The sequence below is a fragment of the Myotis myotis genome, unplaced genomic scaffold, assembly GCF_014108235.1.
Source record: "Myotis myotis isolate mMyoMyo1 unplaced genomic scaffold, mMyoMyo1.p scaffold_m19_p_2, whole genome shotgun sequence".
Taxonomy (NCBI): domain Eukaryota; kingdom Metazoa; phylum Chordata; class Mammalia; order Chiroptera; family Vespertilionidae; genus Myotis; species Myotis myotis.
The window spans coordinates 119,669,909-119,689,016 of record NW_023416324.1 but is presented as its reverse complement, the minus strand read 5'-3'; the positions used below and the strand labels follow the sequence as shown (position 1 = coordinate 119,689,016).

Here is a 19,108-nt window from a genome sequence, read left to right as displayed (position 1 = left end):
CTTTAAGTGGTGCTAGAAATATTTTACTTCAAACGTTTTAAGGAAATTGTTATTTTGCCCATGGGAAGTCTATATGCATTTGTTACAAGAAATTAAATTAAATTTTAAAAATTAGGAAGAGTTCTGTCTTGGTCAAGTAAAGGAGGGGAATGTACTGTAATCTCTGGGTCTTCAACCATAGAGCCCTTCTAATCTCTTAATTAAATGACAGCTGTAACCAAAACCTGTGCATGCAAGCAAATCGCCCATTCCTTCAGGTCATGCACTTTCAAGGATCTGTACAGCGTGGAACACAAAAATGAGAGGATTCAGTTCCCCTCAAGAATGTAAGGTTGTCCACGTGTAGTAGGGACTTTTGTAGTATTTTTCTGTGCACACACTGCCTGTGATATAACAATGCTCAATAAATATTTGTGAATTAATTGCATTTGTACCCTGCTAATTTTGATAAAGATTTATTATTTGGTGTGATTTATTATGATTTATTATTATATTCTATGGCTATAAGTTTTTGAATGTCAGCATCTTAAACTGATGTGCAGAAATGGTTCTGTCACATTTATATCATAATCCAGGTGTTTTTCATTCTCATAATCCCTTTTCTCCTTTCTCCATGATGTCATAGGATTATTTCTCACTCTGTCTCATCTGAAAATTGTTCTCATTTTTTTCCATTTTAGAGTGGACAAGTTGGTTATTGTTGCATTTGAGAGACAATGACCTTTAAAAAACATTTTGTTGGTGAAAAAACTTCCCTATTTTGATAAGTACATGGAATAATCAGGGATCTTGGCCATAAACCACTTAGCTTGTTTCTTGGTCTGACATCAGCTGCAGTTGGTGCTGTCATCTTTTCTGAGCACTGTCTCCTCTAAGGCTATTATGAAGAAAAAGGTGGCTTTTGAGGGCGTGCTTCTACTGTGGGCTTTCTACAAAAGAGCCTTGGAGGCTTTTTACAGTTTAAAAAAAGAATAAAGACTATTTCCTTCCTGTATTTAAAGCCATTATGTCCCACTTTGGGGTTTTTAGCTGAACCTCATAAAAACAAAAGGAAAAAAAAGAATGGATCAAGAGCAAACATTGAATTTCTAAGACCTAGACTACTTCTCTTTAATCTAAGTTAGACTTGAACTCCATGTAAGGCTAAAACTGTAAAAAAAGAAACCCCTTTACATTTAGGGAAAGCATAAATTTAAGAGATGTCAAATCCAAGTTCAAAAGCCCCCCAGAGGAAGTAAAAGTAGCCCAGGATGAATACAAGGCATGAACAGGTGTGTCTATCTCCAGGCAATTGTGACAGGAAGGTTGATTGTCTATCACATTACTCAGAGAGATGCAGTGTTTCACTTTATGTTTTAAAGTCCTCTACCTTGGGACATGATGCTTTTATAGATAATAGCCATTCTGCTGTGCCTACAGTAGACATTGAAATCAAAATAGTTTTTTTCCTGCAATTTTAAACTCAATTTCAAAGCTAATTCAGCCTTAAGTTTTCCATATGGAATTTTTGCTCCCTAAGCTTGCATTTCAATGGAAATTGGTTACAAATGATCAAATCCAGAAACTATTTGAGGAATTTTGTTCTTATTTCAACTGCATTGAGTTTTCTATAAACTTATGACAGAGTTGTATATTGTTAAGAAGGTAATTGATTCAAATATTAAAATACGCATATTAGCAGCACTGTTAACATATCTTTAACAGCTAGAATAATGTACACAATACATCAAAGAAAGCAATATGATTCCCAACTGTAAAAGGTAACTAAGGATGGAGGAGGGGAGAATCAGGAAACTTTTTAAAGGGAACTTGAGAAGTTATATCTTTTTTTCCTTCATTTCAGAGTGATAGTAGAAATATACTAGGGTGCTACAAAGGAAACTAATCAGAAATGAATTTGATAGCAGGAAACAATTATAATAAGAAATTCAGTAGTGTAGCTTTTGAAATCTGTGTTTTATTTGTGGTTCATTTTTAGAAAGGACTATTGGAATCAGTATGGGATTATAAATACTCTTCCTTTCTCTCAATTCTCATACAATGAATATTTACTTTTAAGAATTGATGTTGGACAACAAAACCCTGTCTTCCAGATAGAAGTTATAGGGGGAAAAAAAGCCTCTTAAATAAAGGTGACTGTGATTTTCACCCTTAGTAAAGACATGATTAGTTCCAACATTTAAAAAATAACTTAATTTGAGCCCTAGCCTGTGTGGCTCAGTTGGTGTCATTCAGTGTATGGAAAGGTTGCTGGAGGCTCTATCCCCAGTCCAGGGCGAGGCAGCAAATCAGTGTTTCCCTCTCATATCAATGTTTCTCTCTCTCTCTCTCTTTTCTTCTTCTTCTTCTTCTTCTTCTTCTTCTTCTTCTTCTTCTTCTTCTTCTTCTTCTTCTCTCTCTCTCTCTCTCTCTCTCTCTCTCTCTCTCTCTCTCTCTCTCTCTCTCTCTCTCCCTTTCTTTCTCTCTAAGAATCAATGGGGAAATCATAAAAATAAATAACTTAATTTGAGAATTACTTCCCTTTTTATTTCCTTTTTTTCTTGGTATCTCAGTTCTGCTTTTCTGGAGACTACCTTCATATATTTTCTAAAATATGCCTTCCTTAAATAGTTCTTCTTTAATTCTAAGTATTTTCTTGGTTTTTCTACTTGTGTACTATTCACAATGCTTAGCATGGTACTGAGAATCTAGTGGGCACTTTATCTAATAAGTACTTGTTACAAGTGAAATGACTATGGACTTGAACCTTCTACTTGAGTGGTAGAACTATCCCAGGGATATAGGAATATTCTATAGGAAAGCAGTTTCTGGGGACTCTGATCCTGAGGACCAACAGTACGTTCATTTGGGTCAAATTGAATAGATGGTATCTATGATAGCTGCCTGGTGGTCTGTGTTTAAAAGGGAGCAAAGTAAAACCTAGGACTAGGCAGAGTTTCCTAAACACATCTGAAGTTTGTTATCTGAACTTAAATACTAAACTCATCTGAAGCTTGTTAAATACACAGATTATCCGCCTGCTTCTGGAGCACCTGATTTAGAAAATCTGAAATGGTGTGCAGACATTTTAAATTATTTTTTAGATAAGCAAGCTTATGAATCCCTGGATTGAAGAGTTATCTGATGAACTAATAGAAAGAATAAAGCGTGTTAAAACATTTCTTTAGAGTTGGGGAATTAGTTTCAAAGTGTGTTACAAAGAAGTGTGCAACCAAGGGCCATAGACATGGGAGTCAGATAGAATTTAGTTGAATCTGCTGTCATGTCGTTTACCAACTGTGTGACCTACAAAAGGTGATTTAAACTTCCTGAGCCTCAGTTTCCCCATGCATAGAATGAGTATAGTAATGGAACTTCACAGCATTTTTATAAGGATTAAATTAAAATATATATGTAAAAATATTAACATATCTGTTACAGAGTTTTATAAATAAAGAGGATCATATTCATACTAGAGGCCCAATCCATGAATTAATGCACAGGTGGGGACCCTCAGGGTGGCCTGCGGGGATTGGGCCCCAGCTCTCGCCCTCAGCCTCACAGCCCTGCAGCCCCACCTGGCAACCCTCCATGGCCTGGCACTGCCCACTCTCCTGCTCCACCATCCCTCCACGGTCCCCCTCTCCTTGGGGCCCATCGGGGCTGGCAGCGCCTCAACTGCTGCCTGCTGCCAGTGCCCTCCATTATCTGTGCTGCACCCTGGTGGTCAGCACATGTCACAGCGAGCAGTCAAACTTCTGGTCGAACAATTTGCATATTAGGCTTTTATTATATACTAGAGGCACGGTGCACAAAAATTTGTGCACTCAGGGGGGAGGGGGGTGCCTCAGCCCGGTCTGTGCCCTCTCGCAGTCTGGAACCCCTCGGGAGATAACGACCTGCTGGCTTAGGTCTGCTCCCGGGTGGCAGAGGGCAGGTCCAATCCCTAGGTGCAGCTCCTGGTCGGGCTCAGAGCAGCGCCGATTGGGGAGTTGGGGCACCGCCCCCTGTCATGCACAGAGCAGGGCACATCGGGAGGTTGCGATGCCACCCTCAGTCACGCTCAGGGTAGGGCCGACTGGGAAGTTGGGGCACCGCCCCCTGTCACACTCAAGGCAGAGTCAATGGGGAGGTTGTAGTGCCACCCCCTGTCACGCACAGAGCAGGGCCAATCAGGGGGTTGGGGCGCTGCCCCGTCACTCAGAGAGCAGGGCCCATCAGGGGGGTTGGGGCTCCGTACTCTGTCACGCACAGAGCAGGGTCGATCAGGGGGTTGGGGAGCTCCCCCTGTCACGCACAAAACAGGGCCCATCAGGGGGTTGGGGAGCTCCCCCCGTCACTCACAGAGTAGGGCCGATGGGGGAGTTGGGGCACCACCCCCGTCACACACAGAGCAGGGCGGATCAGGGGGTTGGGGCGCCGCACCCTGTCACACTCAGGGCAGGGCCGATGGGGAGGTTATGGCTCTACCCCATCACACACAGAGCAGGGCCCGTGGGGGGTGGGGTAGGGGCGCTGCACCCTGTCACACACAGAGCCGCAGGGCGATCAGGGGGTTGGGGCACCTTCCCCTGTCACAAACAGAGCAGGGCAGATAGGGAGGTTGTGGCCCCGCCCCCTGTCACACACAAAGCCACAGGGCGATCAGGGGGTTTCGGCGCTGCCCTCTGTCACGCTGATCCCAGTGCTGGGAGGCATATTACCCTTTTACTATATAGGATAGAGGCCTGGTGCACTGGTGGGGGCTGGCTGGTTTGCCCTGAAGGGTGTCCTGAATCAGGGTGGGGGTCCCCACTGGGGTGCCTGGCCAGCCTGGGTGATGGGATGATGGCTGTTTGTAGCTGGTCACACACCCTTCAGGGTGGGGGTCCCCACTGGGGTGCCTGGCCAGTCTGGGTGAGGGGCTGAGGGCTGTTTTCAGGCTGTTGGGTGACTGAAGCTCCCAACCGCTCCTTTTTTTCTTTTTATTCTGGGCCAGCTTTAGCTCTGAGGCTTGGCTCCAACTCTTAGACCTCGGCTGTTGAAAGCAGGTATCTGGTTTGTTTGGGTTCTATAATCGAAACACTGTTTCAACTCCAGCTCTGAGATCCCGGCTGGCTGAAAGCAGGTTTCTGGGGTTTTGTTTAGCTTCTATATTCGTAACAATGTTTCAAACTGCAAGCTCAGAGCCCGGCAGCGGCAGGCAGGGAACGTTGGAGTCCTCCGTCACTGAAGCAAGCAAGCCTCATGTTCACTTCAAGCTGCCTGGCTGCCGGCTGCCATCTTGGCTGGCAGTTAATTTGCATATCGCCCTGATTAGCCAATGGGAAGGGTAGCGGAGGTACAGCTAATTACCATGTTTCTCTTTTATTAGCTAGGATAGGATTAGTGTTATTATTGATAGCTTTATTGCTTAATTTTAATAATTATTGGTTATTTTGTAAGGAAAATAGTAATGTTTATATAACTCTAGACAGATCATTTTTCTTTGCTATTGTAACTGAGAAATGTTAAATGAAAATATAGTAATGATCATTTATTATATAACATTAACTAAAACTTTTCTAATATAAAATATTACATTTTCATTAAAAAACACCTTATTAGATTTTATAGTAAATGTGTTGGATTTTGTTAGTGCCATCAAAACTTGTGCTAGATTTATGCTGACGTTTTGCAAGGTAACTATATAAAATAATGAAAATTATGACCATTGGGAACAGAAATGAATAAAAACAATTACATTTATGTGCAATGCAGTGTTATTGTTATGGAAAAATGTTCAGCAACAGATATTTGGTCCCTATTCTGGTTCTCTTAACTCTAAAAGTGACTGTTTTCTAATTGTTTGGATTCTCAGCATTTCAGGTTATCTTTCTATAAATTAGGGGTGTTTCCTGGTAATTAGTTTTGGGACTAGTAAGATTATCCAGGAGCAGATATCCTCAAAAACTGCTCTTCTCCTTCATGACTACTTGGAAGCTACAATTCAGCTGTCAGTAAAATATGAGGTCACATCCCATTAACAGCAAGTCACTTCACCCCTAAAACCGCACCACATACGTATCTCACATAGTATTGTTTGGATTACTTTTTCTTGGAAGGCAGAATCCAAAAGCCACTGAATACAATAAAAATATTAATTATTTATAATGTAGAAGATGAAAAAAGGTAAATTTTGGTAATATTTGATACTATGAGGAAGCTACTGATTAAAAATATATACATCCAGACCTCTGTTAATGTTTAGTCAATAAAAGGAACATCGAGATTCCTTTAATTTTCATGTCAATTTTGTTGTGTCATTGAAACTGTCAGAGGAGACTCAAAGGCTGTGTAGTAACTTGACCTATTAAAAAGTAATGTCTGTTACATGACCAATGAAAAATGGTGAAGTAATGCTGTTCAGAATAATTACAACAGAGAAAGTCTTTCTGCTTAAATCCTTGTTAATCAGAAAATTCATTTAACCTGCATATGATGTTCTGTTATTTCCTGGAAAAGTCAAAGGTTTATTACCTATAATTTTAAACCATCAGTGCTGTTGTATTTATACTTAGAGTGTATCCTGATTTTTCCTCCATAGGTATAATATCTACCCACCTCCTCAAGAATTCTCTCTGTGAAGTTAAAATACACAAACAGAATCAGACATCTTTGTAAAAACATGTCACCTCAGTTTTGCTTTATTTCATTGTAATATTTGCACTTTAATGTCTCATTTTGACAAGTGTTGGGATTGCTGGCTCTGTCTTGGTAGGAAAGAATTATCCTCTGAACTAGTGTTTCATATTGCATAAGGCTCCATCTCGTACAGAGAAGATATAGACTGTGGTATTTATAACCATTTTATAGGTTGTGACATGCCTATAAAATATAAACTCTAACCAGAACAAAATAGATGCATAGAGGTGCCCTGCCAGGTTTTTAAACAGTGTGCCACTAACACTTAAATTTATGCCTCTGCTTGGTGTTCCAAGATTTGTAGCAGGTTTGTTTTATATTTTACTATCTTAATCGAAACCTACTAGACCTCTATTATATGCTTGCCACGTGGGCCTTGGGGTTCTTTTTGGAATTACATGACAGCCCACTTAAATTTGTTACTTGTTTTTATTTTTCTTTTTTAACCAAATTCATGGTTAATTTAAAAAGTGAGTGGGGTTTTTTGTGCGGGTTTTTTGTGTTTTGTTTTGTTTTTTCTTTGGCTGCCGGTAGCCTTTAAGAAAAGCATAATGGATGTAGGTTCAAAATAATTAAAAGAAAAATATAGGAAGAAAAATAATTTTATTTACTATAGTATTGGTAACAAATCCTTTAAACTAGTAATTATTTTTTATTATGACAATCATTTTGATAGCATTTTAAATAATTTCATTTTTGAGGAGTGATATCCCAAAAGAAACATAGAAGATAATGCCACATACAGTTGAAACTCTACATTTCTCCCATTTCCAAGTTTGCTGTCTGTCTCTAAGAATTCCTGTGCCTCTTTGCTTCAGGGATACTCATTGCTTAAACAAGGCAAACTAGATGGCATTGTTAATCCTTCCATTCCCTTTGCAATTTTACAGATAAAGCAGCTCTTATTACTGTTAAAATTTCATTTCCAGAGTAAATTTGTGTCTCTCTCTCACCAGAGTGATCATGTTCCCACCACATGCCTGTCACAGGAAACCAAACTGAAAACTGACTTCCATACACCAGCCACTTCCCAGGCAATCACATGTTATCTTCACTGCGTTGAAACATTAAGAAAATCTGATCCCATTTTTGTCTGTCTCTCTTTCAATAGGAACTAAAAGACATTTAGTCCTCCCCTTTCCCTGTAGCCTCGAGTGCTGGGCCAGTCAGACACTGGAAGCTGGACATTTAGATCTTACTTCACACCCCACTGTACTGCTCTGCAGGCCTCTCACAGGGACCAGTGATTCTTCGTAGCTCAAGAAACAGTTGCTTCTATGCCCTTTTAGCAACTGCTCTGTTAAAAGAAAAGGCAGATGCCAGGCATCTCTGAACCAGATGATTCTCTGTTCCTAGACAAATAGGATTTTGTGCAATCCCAGCTCTTTTCTCCTAAGTGCTTCATCTTTCTTCTCTTGATGTGATATTGCTCCATTCTCTCAATGTCATCACCTGTTTTAATTCTAAAATTACAAAATATGATATCATGAGGATGTCACTGTCTCTTTAAATGATATTGTAGACATACAATAAGGAATGTTTCAATGAATGACCCAAAGAAAGTGCATTGTCTTCTGTCTGGAGAGTTGTTATTTTCCCATCAGTATTTATGTCTACTGTACAGTGAAGGGACAGAGCCTTCCTCATTAGGGCTGATTAGCCACTGACAGCTTCTGGAAGGCTGAGCCTTAAAGTCTGAGATTGACATGAGACCGGGGAGGCACTGTGGTAGGAAAAGAGACTCCTGTCTTTTGGCTGACTTTTTTACTACTAATGGGATGTTTTCTAGAGCCTTTCTCCTTGCTGCAAGCGAACCTCATGCTTCACACAAGAAGCTTTGCTGAAATAACTTGGGGACTGAAGTTTATTATTGACTCCTATGAGATGTCAATAGACTGGGGATTGCACAGCAGGTAGAACTTTCAGTGTAGCAAGAAGCAGCTATCAGGGGTCTGGCTAAGCGTTTAAGTTTCTACTAACTCAGAATGTGATTGTTTATTCACAGGAAATAATAGTGATGCAGTGAAAGTGGGAGGAGACGAGGCATCAGAGCTCAGGTGTCTCATGTTCTACATGCAGTTGAAGGCAGTGTAACTGCAGATGCTCGTCAGTAGATAGCTTGGGTGATGTGGGGCCAGCCTTTACTCACTTATTTCTTATTATTGCTTTAATGCAGGCCTCTTTCCTCTAACAGTGAAATGGTTAAGCTCTAACCAGTTCCTTTCCTCCATCTTGGCACATGGACTCCATTCTCCACACAACGTGTTTATCTGCCTAAAACATAAATCTAGTTACATTAATTTTATCCAAAAAAGTTCTCATTGTTCCCATCTCTCCAGGATAACATCCAAAATGCTTGCTAGCGCTCTGCCGCTGACCTCTTCTCTAATTGTTTCTGACCGTTAACGTGGTTATTTGAGTCCAAACCAAAACTAACTGTGTCAAGGGGCCTCTCTTCAGCCTAGGATCATTATATTGTTTACATATTTTCATGCACTTGTTATGTAGCTTACCTCTGGGCTTTTCCTTATGTTGGTCTAAAATGCCTTGGCCCTTCTTCTACTTGCTACTTATTCTTATCCTTGGACTCAAATCAAGTAAGAATCCTTCAAGAAGCTTTGCAGACAGTCCCCACACCAATGCATGTTAGGAATTGCTCCATTCATGTACCCATCGGATACTATTGCCACCTTTACTGCATTTTAATGCCTACCTCACTTGACTGGAAGGAAGGAATGGAGGAGGGAGAGAGGGAGGAAGGGGGGGGGAGAAAGAGAGAGAGAGAGAGAGAGAGAGAGAGAGAGAGAGAGAGAGAGAGAGAGAGAGATGAGACGGAAACATCAATCCGTACCCGGCCGAGGATTGAATCCGCAACCTTTCTTTGGTATACTGGATGATGGTCCAACAAACTGAGCCACCTGGCCAGGGGAGATTTAATTTTTTTTTTTTTTAGCTAATTAATGTAGAGTTTGGTAATTGTTTCATTTTTCCGCAAAGATTATTTCTGTGTCTCTTTGATATTGAGATCTATCTTTGAAAATTACTCCTCAATATTTCTTTGGAAAGTGTTTTAAAAGAGAAACCTCGCCGACCGCCCCCCCACCCCCCGCCCCCGTGGCTGCTTTTAGCAAACATTCTGTAAAACCAAATCAATAGTACAGTCTTTTCTGGCAGACATAATTGGATTCAAATGCTGAATGTCTAGTTATTTAATTTCTGGTTTTCAGTTTTCTCAACAGTAAAATGTGTGAAAATGTCTAACTTATAAGTTTGTTTTGAGGGTTAAATAAGCTACTAAATATGACATTTTGAGCACATTATTTGAAGCATTTAAATGCTTAATAAAAGAGGAAGCAATGATGATAGAAAGACAGAGGAGGTCACTTCAGTGTGCTTCTTTGTGTGTGTCAGAATGAGGACTTCATGTGCCTTCAGTGCTCTTATCGCTAGCTGTAGGAAAGGACTAGGCTCTGGGGTATGTGCGCATCTCCCACAGTACTTTGCATAGGCATACATGCAATAAATACTTTTCAATAAGCCATGACTCTCAGGGCTTCTGCAACTGTGGTAGATGGTTATTCTAGTTGCCTCAGACAACAGATAACTGAACTATATTACATGAACTCTGTATTTAGTTAAAAATACTTTTGTTTGTGTTGATTATGTTTACATGATGCACATACATACAAATGCATTTGAGACCCAAATAATGAAGGTTTTTTTTGTTGTTAAACAGGTCCATAATTAACATGATTTTCTTTAACCACTAAACATAATTAATATCCCTCCTGGTATGTTCACTGCTGGTAAATTTCCTGATAGAATCAATTATATTGAATCCCTTCCCTGCGCCTTGAATAAATATAATTCATATATTGGAACAATTGAATTAATTGGAGATAAAAATAATTTGGATAGATGGTTCCCAGTAATACCTTCCATATAACTTAAAACTTTAATAGTCTTGAAAATGGATCCGAAGGCATAATCCATGAAAATAAATATGTGTCTGTGCCTTTGACCGTTTCCTAAGATGTGAAGTAACAACTGTGAAGATAACCAAACCACATGGGTCACTAAATAACTGTTGCAGAATATAAATATAGATTGCTGTGACTTCCATCGCCAGTAGTAGGAGATAAAATTTAATAAACCTGCATTCAAAAACAAACTATGGGGGAAAGAAGGCACGTTTTATAAATTTGTGGTTTCTGTACATAGGGCTTGCTATGTTCAGCTTCCTATCAGCATATGAGATCTTTGCGTAAGAGTCATATGACTTTTTAGAGCCTGTATGATATCCAGGCATAAAAGAAGTAATGAGAGAAAAAGCTGGGCTTTCAGTTCTGAGTTCCCTTTCTTTGATGTAGACTTCATTTAAATCATTTGTTGGAACAGTTTCCTTGAATTGCTGATTTCGGAAAAGCTGGCAGTATAATAGTTCATTGTTTCTGTCCATTAATGTGGCTATTTGAGTCAAAGCCAAAACTAACTGTGTCAAGGGGCCTTTTTGCAGGTTCAAGTTAGGTTTACTACAATGCAAGGTCCTGCTTAAGAACTGTGAGTTCATCAGCATTTTTGATGAAATACATATTGTAAGTCCCCAAAAGCTTTACTAGAATACTTTAAGAACCTTGATATGTATGTGACATTTGTGCCAGACTCTGACAAGATGGAGTAGACTGGTTCTTTGGGGAATGATTCTTCATGACATGTGGCTATAATCTACAGAGGCCCGTGGTGCTATAGTAAAGAGTGCTTTGGAGGTTGGGAATATTTACATTTATATATATATATATATATATATATATATATATATATATATATATATATAATTAATATTATATTATATATATTAATATATATAGTTATATATGTTTATATATGATTATAAATTATAATTATATAATTTTATATGTAATTATATTCATATATAATTATAATGTATATTTATGTATCACAGTGTTATATTTATGTGCTATCTCCTGGTATATGTATTGCTACTTTGTTTTAATTATTGACAATATTACAGATGTCTTCCATTCACCCCATTGCCCTCCTATACCCAGCCCCCGCCCCACCCCAGGCCTTCCCCACACTATTGTCTATGGCCATGGGCTATGAATATATGCATATATGTTCTTTGGTTAATCTCTTCCCAGCCCCCACCCTCCCCTCAGATCTCTCATTCTGTTCCATGCATCCATGCCTCTGGACCTATTTTGTTCATCCCTTTACTGCAACATTTAATGCTAAACTCAAGTCTTATTCAAAAAGCCTCCCTTATAGAATTTATTGTAGTAGATTTTTTTGTGATTTTTTTTGTTGTTATTGTTGCTGCAGTTGTTTATCTTCTAGTTTAAGTAATGATTTTTTTAAAAAAATCAGTAGATGATATGAAGGGCTGAGGAGAAAAAGATTTGTGGTTGTAAAAAGAAAACCCAAGGAGACAGTGTGTGTGTGTGGAGACTTTTAAAGAATCAGTGTTGCCAAGCTGAGCGCTTTGTGAGCAGGCTGAGAGTGAAATGCCATCAGCCAAGAGCTTAATGAAGTCCCACTGCAGAATTTAACAAGAGAATGATTTGTGAGAAGGGCTCCCTCTCCTAACTGTTCTCATCCAGGGGCGTAAATAGGATGCTGAGCTCCGCTCCTGCTGGTTTTTATGCTATTTGATTTGATTGAGACTCAGCAGCATTATGGCCTATGATTCTTTTTCTCTTTCTTTTTTTTCTGTAGGAAGGACAAAGTAAAGAACTTCTTGTGTTCTTATAGCCTTTCAGAAACAGCCGTTTTAACCCTAATGACTGTTGAAGATTGGACATTATCTTAGATTTCTTTCATTCACTCATAAAGGTTTTTGGTTGCTTTCAGTTATTTCAAACAAACTGATGTAAATCTTAAAAATTATTCAAAGGAAAGGCATTCACCACATGGCCTTCCTACAGAGAATTTGAAGCACTCTCTTAATGTGTGTGCCAAGCAAGTGCTTGAAGAAAAAAGTAGAGCAGTCAGCTACAGGAAATAATTGATACATAAGATGATTCTGTGACAAATAATGACACTGCTCCACACCAGTAAATAGCACACCATGGGCCTTCCATTATTTTCTGAGCTTTACTGTGATTTATTCATCTACATAACAGAGGATAAGGCTTTCTTGGACCAATGCTATAGATATATGACTTAGCAACTGTCTTTAGCAACCTACATGCTCAAATGACTGCATCGATGTGGAAATAGAAATATGTAATTGAGTGGTGTGTATCTGTACAATCTGAATACTCAGTATGAGGATGAAATTTAGAAAAGTAAATTGTTTTTTCCCTCTAGACATTGACAAGTAGCTCATTTTAAAATATTATATTCATTGCTAACATAGCTTAATCTCACATAACTTAGAATTATTTTGTAATGTTGTGTATAACTTAATGTAAAAATAATTAATTCTACCTTATTTCACATTACTATATTCTATTTTATGTAGAATTGTTAGGACATAGTGATTGAGATAATTCATTGTTTAAAAGAGAATAATCATAAAGCAAATTATCATAAAGCAAATTTTTGGTAAAGCCGACTATTTGCCATTAAGGACACATTTCTTCCTATGGGAATCCTAGATAAATTAAGGATGAAAGATAACTGAAAAATTTGACTTTTTATGTATCCATATGTATTGATTTTTTAAATTATTTTAATAAATGTTTTATAGGTATACAAGACAGTAATAATTATGCTAAACAGTACTTATTCCAGTAGATTCACAAATCCTTCCAGCATACCAAGCATCAGGGTCATTATTAGAGTACTTCACTATTATGCAGAAGCTGGCATCCTCTGAGCCTTATTTCAGTAATTTAAAAATATGACATGCCTGCCCAGCTGGTATGGCTCAGTGGTTGATCATTGACCCATGAACCAGTAGGTCATGGTTCAATTCCTTGTCAGGGCACATGCCAGGGTTGTGGGCTCAATTCCCAGTAGGGGGCATGCAGGAGGCAGCCAATTGATGATTCTCTTTCAATGATGTTTCTGTCTCTCTCTCTCCCTCTCTCCAAAACCAATAAAAACATATTTAAAAATATATGATATGCTTTAAAAAGTTATCTTTGTGGATGGTGGAATAGTGATTTCAAACAGTCTTCTTTTTAGGGCATTAATAAAGAGATGAGGTGTGCTCTTGTGTTTTCCCAAATGTACTAAATTACTAAATATAAGTGATAATAAATAAATTGGCCTGATTTAGTTTACTTGGAAATTAATGTTAAATTATATAATTTCTGTACTGCAGTGTTGAGATCTTGAATGTTAAACATGTATGGAGCTTACAAATCATTTACTTTGGCAAGTTTTATAGGTGAGAAAATTGAGGTCAGATATGTCTTTATACTACATAGCAAACTATGAACATATATTTTGATTTCTGACTGTATATATTTGACATTTATTGTTGTTCCTAAAAGGTTGCATCACATCACTTTTTAGAGATGATATTGGCTATTTGACATTGCTTTTCTCTGAGAAAATAAAATATAGCATGAGTCATTTCCTCCCCAAATCCTTTTTATGTTTGAAAATTGTTCATATATTAGCTGAATAACTATGTATCTATGTTAATTTAATATATTAAATTATGAGTCATGCATTTAAATAATTACATTGACATAGAACATTATATTAATTTCAGGTATACAACATAACGATTTGATATTTGTATATATTGCAAAATGATTACCAGACTAAATCTAATTAATTAATATGTATCATCCTATGTAGTTAGAAAATAAAAGCTGTGGAATTTTATAATGGATTGTGTATCTCAAGGAGGAGGGAGAGAAAAGACATAGGTTTCTGACTTTCTAAATTGATTTAGGGAATATTACCATTCGAATTATGATCCTGAAATTCTGTCAGGTGGCAGACAAATTGTCATAGACTGCTAGATAGTTGTGTTTTAATCTCTTTAGTAGGTAAACAGTTAAGTTGCACCATTTACTAACTGCTTTTTGTAAGGAGACATTTTTAGGAGCTGACATAAAAGAGGAAGAATATTAACTTTTTCTGAGTACTGATGATATGCCGATATTGTGCAGGGCACTTCTTAAATCTTTGGGGGAATAATTATTTGTTAGTGTTCTGTTGAACCTTAGGCTGAATAGATAATCTACAGTGAGGTTTCTCAGTCCTGGCACTATTGATATTTTGGGCTGGGTCACCCTTTATTGGGGGGAGCCTTCTTGTGCATTGTGGGATACTTACCAGCATTCCTGGCCTCTGTCCACTAGATGCTAGTAGCACCACCCCCTTCAGTTGTGACAACCAGAATTATCTCCAGAACTATCAATCTACAGAATAATCTAAGATTTGAATGGAGGAGAAAAGTTCATAGTATTTTATGGATCCATTAAATATATTCTAAAAATGCCATCTTAATTGCTCTATTTTTATGTCTAAAAAGGTGAAAGACAGAATGACAGGCTTTTATGTTAAACTTAATCTTTTCCCAAAAAAGAAATCATATCTTAGTATTCAAATATTCTAAAGGTTTTTAATTATTAGAGATATTATCATTCATCAGTATGTATGAATATAATTGGTCTAGCTTAACAGTGACTGAGTTTTTGTCAGTTCAAATGTAGATAGCTTCACTGCTTGAAAATTTAAATGTTCCTCTATTTTAATAAAAATGTGTTTCATCCCCCCACCCCCAAATCATGTAACTTAACTACTTTTACTCTATTCATATTCTTTTGGAATGTGATGTTTACATAGCAAGTATGTCATATTGTTAATTGAGTTCTGCTATTCAAAAATATATGAAAATGATAAAAAAGTGACATCAATTTAAGGATTCCTTATTATTTAGCTACTAATAATGGAAACTAATATCTTTGAACTAGCAGAAGAATTCCTGTGTCAAGGAGATTTCATTTGTGGCCCATTCAAGAAAACTGCTGCTCTCTGATATTTACTGGTAGGATGGGTTTTTACAAACATAGATAATTTACTTAACTGTGAAATCTTCTATAGAGTCCTCTTAGCAATTTAGAATACTTAAATTATTTTAGACACAAATAATGTGCACATCTCTTGTCATTACATTTTTTTAATCTATCTTTATTGTTGAATGTATTACAAATGCCCTTTGTGTGTGTGTTTTTTCCCCATTGATCCCCTCTACCCTGCTCCCGCCCCTTCCAAGCCTTTACCACTCTTTTGTCTGTGTCCATGGGCTATGCACATATGCATATAAGTTCCAGGTAAATCAATCCCCACCCAACCCCCTCTTCCTTCTGAAATTCCAGTCTGTTCCATGCTTCTATGTCTCTGAATCTATTTTGTTCATCGGTTTATTTTGTTCACTAGATTCCACATATGAGTGAGATGATGTCAAACTTGTCTTTCTCTGACTGGCTTATTTCCCTTAGCATAATACTCTCCAGGTCCCTCCATGCTGTTGCAAATGGTAAGAGGTCTTTATTTTTTATTGCCAAGTAGTATTCCATTGTGTAAATGTACCACAGCTTTTTTATCCACTCATCTGCTGGTGGGCACCTGGGCTGTTTCCAAGTCATAGCTATTGTAAATTATGGTGCTTATAAACATAGGGGTGCATATGTCCTTTCTGATTGGTGTTTCAGGTTTCTTAGCATATATTCCTAGAAGTGTGATCACTAGGTCAAATGGGAGTTCCATTTTTAATTTTTTGAGGAAACTCCATACTGTTGCTGCACCAGTCTGCATTCCCACCTGCAGTGTACTAAGGTTCCATTTTCTCCACATCCTCGCCATCACTCATCATTTGTTAATTTGTTGATGATTCTGACTGGTGTGAGATGATATCTCATTGTGGTTTTAATTTGACTTTCTCCAATGATATAGTGACTTTGAGCATTTTTTCATGTCTCTTGGCCTTCGGTCTGTCCCTTTTGGAGAAGTGTCTATTTTGGTCCTTTGCCCATTTTTTAATTGAATTGTCTTCCTTTTGTTAAGTTATATGAGTTCCTTATATATATTTTGGATATTACACCTTTATCAATTTTATCATTGGCAAATATGTTTTCCCATGCAGTGGGCTCTCTTTTCATTTTGTTGATGGTTTCTTTTGCTGTGCAGAAACATTTTATTTTGATGTAGTCTCATTTACTTATTTTCTCCTTAGTTTCCTTTGCTGTAGATGTATCTGTAGATGTATCTGTAAACATATTGCAATGAAAGATGTCTGAGATTTTGCTACCTATGGTTTCTTCTAAGATTTTTATGGTTTTGCATTCTACATTTAAGTCTTTTATCCATTTTGAATTTATTCTTGTATGTGTTGTAAGTTGGTGGTCTAGTTTCATTTTTTTTGCTCATATCTGTCCAATTTTCCCAACAGCATTTATTGAAGAGACTGTCTCTGCTTCAATGTATGCTCTTGCCTCCTTTGTCAAATATTATTTGAGCATAATGGCTTGGGTTAATTTCTGGGTTCTCTGTCCTGTTCCATTGATCTATATGCCTGTTCTTGTGCCAGTACCAGGCTGTTTTGATTACAGTGGCTTTGTAGTATAACTTGATATCTGATATTGTGATTCCCTCCAACTTTGTTCTTTTTTCTTCAGATTGCTGCAGTTATTCGGGGTCTTTTTTTTTGTTGTTGTTGTTCCATATACATTTTTGGAGCGTTTGTTCTAGATCTCTGAGATATGCCTTTGTTATTTTAATGGGGATTGCATTGAACCTATAGATCATTTTGGATAGTATGGACAATTTAATGATGTTCATTCTACCAATCCATGAACATAGTATATTCTTCTACTTGTTTATATCTTCTTCTATCTCTGTTTTCAACATCCTATAGTTTTCCAAGTACAGGTCTTTTATCTCCTTTTAGGTAGTATTACCTTAAGCTGATGAAGTACTTCAAACACATAGCTCATACGATAAATCCAGAAGATAAGTGTATTCTTAAGTATCTTAATTTTTTTGATGTAATGGTGAATGGGATTGTTTTGTTTTGTTTTCATTTTTTTTTTTTCTGAGAGTTTGTTTTTGGTGTATAAAAATGCCATCAATTTCTGACTGTTAATTTTATATCCTGCTATATTGTCAGATTCATTTATTAAATCTAGTAATTTTTTTGGTGGAGTCTTTAGGGTTTTCTTTGTACAATATCATGTCATCTGCAAATAATGGCTGTTTTACTTCTTTCCAATTGGGATGCCTCTTATTTTTTCTTCTTGTCTGATTGCTATGGCTAGGATTTCTAGTACTATGTTGAATAATAGTGGTGAAAGCAGATATCCCTATGTTTTTCCTATTGTTAGGAGAAATGGTTTTAGTTTTTGCCCATTGAGAAAACATGACCCATATATATTTTGTCATTACATTTTAAAATAATTGTATGGCCAAAGCCACCAGTGAAAAATATCAACATTTTGTATAACTTATAAGTATAAACTCAAATTGCCATTAACCTTCCAAAATTTAGTTCTCAATGCAGAAACACCACAACCTTAGTCATAATATTGTGCCAATTATGCAAATATTTTACTTTACTGCAATATTTGTTATCTTCTGAATTTATCATATGAGCTATATGTATAAAGTACTTCATCAGCTTACTGTAATATTAACTAAAAAATATTTTTGAGGGCATTTACTTGTAGAATATGCATTTGTATATAAATAATCATGGGAAAACATTGGGAGCAGAGGGATATATATCCATTCTCCTCCTCTGACTCTGAATTTCCAAACTCTTAAAATCATAGCATAGAAAGCTCTTTGAGTCAACTGCTCTATTCCTTTACCAGATGGGGTTATAGCTAAGCTGTCGTTGCCAAGTGTATATAAATCCCATTTTTAAAGACCTCTGGAGACATCACAGTTGGCAACCAATCCATGGTTCACTGACCTTTACTGTTAACTGCTTCTTTTCTATACTTTGCCTAAGTAATTCGTGCTATTATTTAGGCCCATTATCTTCTTGTCTGGCCTAAGTAGTTATCAAGACTGGCTGCTCGTTGTATTTATAGACCTGATTTGAAGACTCAAGTATCTATCCAGCTAATTTATTTTCTCAGACCAAAAAATGTCTCTTCTTCCAGCTTCTGAATAGTTTCAAACATTTATAATCTGTCCGAATTCTGTCTCCCAAATATTACAAACAGAAAAAAAAAAATGAGTCTTTTCTTTCTCCCTGCCCCACTCCATCCCTCCCTTCTTTTCTTCCTTGCTCTCTTTCTTCATTCCATTTTACCTCCTTTCTCTCTTAGTTTATCCTATTTATAACTAAAGATTATTGTCTGAACAGTGTATATTCTTAGAGAGAAGATTTCAAAGTAATTAAATAACTTGTAATATTCAAAAGAGAAAGTCTTTTATACTATATATATATACAAATATATATATTTGAGAGAGAGAGAGAAAGGCTAAATTCTCCCAAACAACTTTTAAACAGTTGTTTAGGGAAAAAACTCTA

The 19,108-nt window shown here is 37.2% G+C and overlaps 1 protein-coding gene across 6 annotated transcripts in view; it reads left to right on the top strand.

The window, feature by feature from the left end:
- ROBO1 (roundabout guidance receptor 1) overlaps window positions 1-19,108 on the top strand; it is a 448,126-nt gene that overhangs the window by 326,593 nt on the left and 102,425 nt on the right. The gene's annotated exons all lie outside the window — the stretch shown is intronic.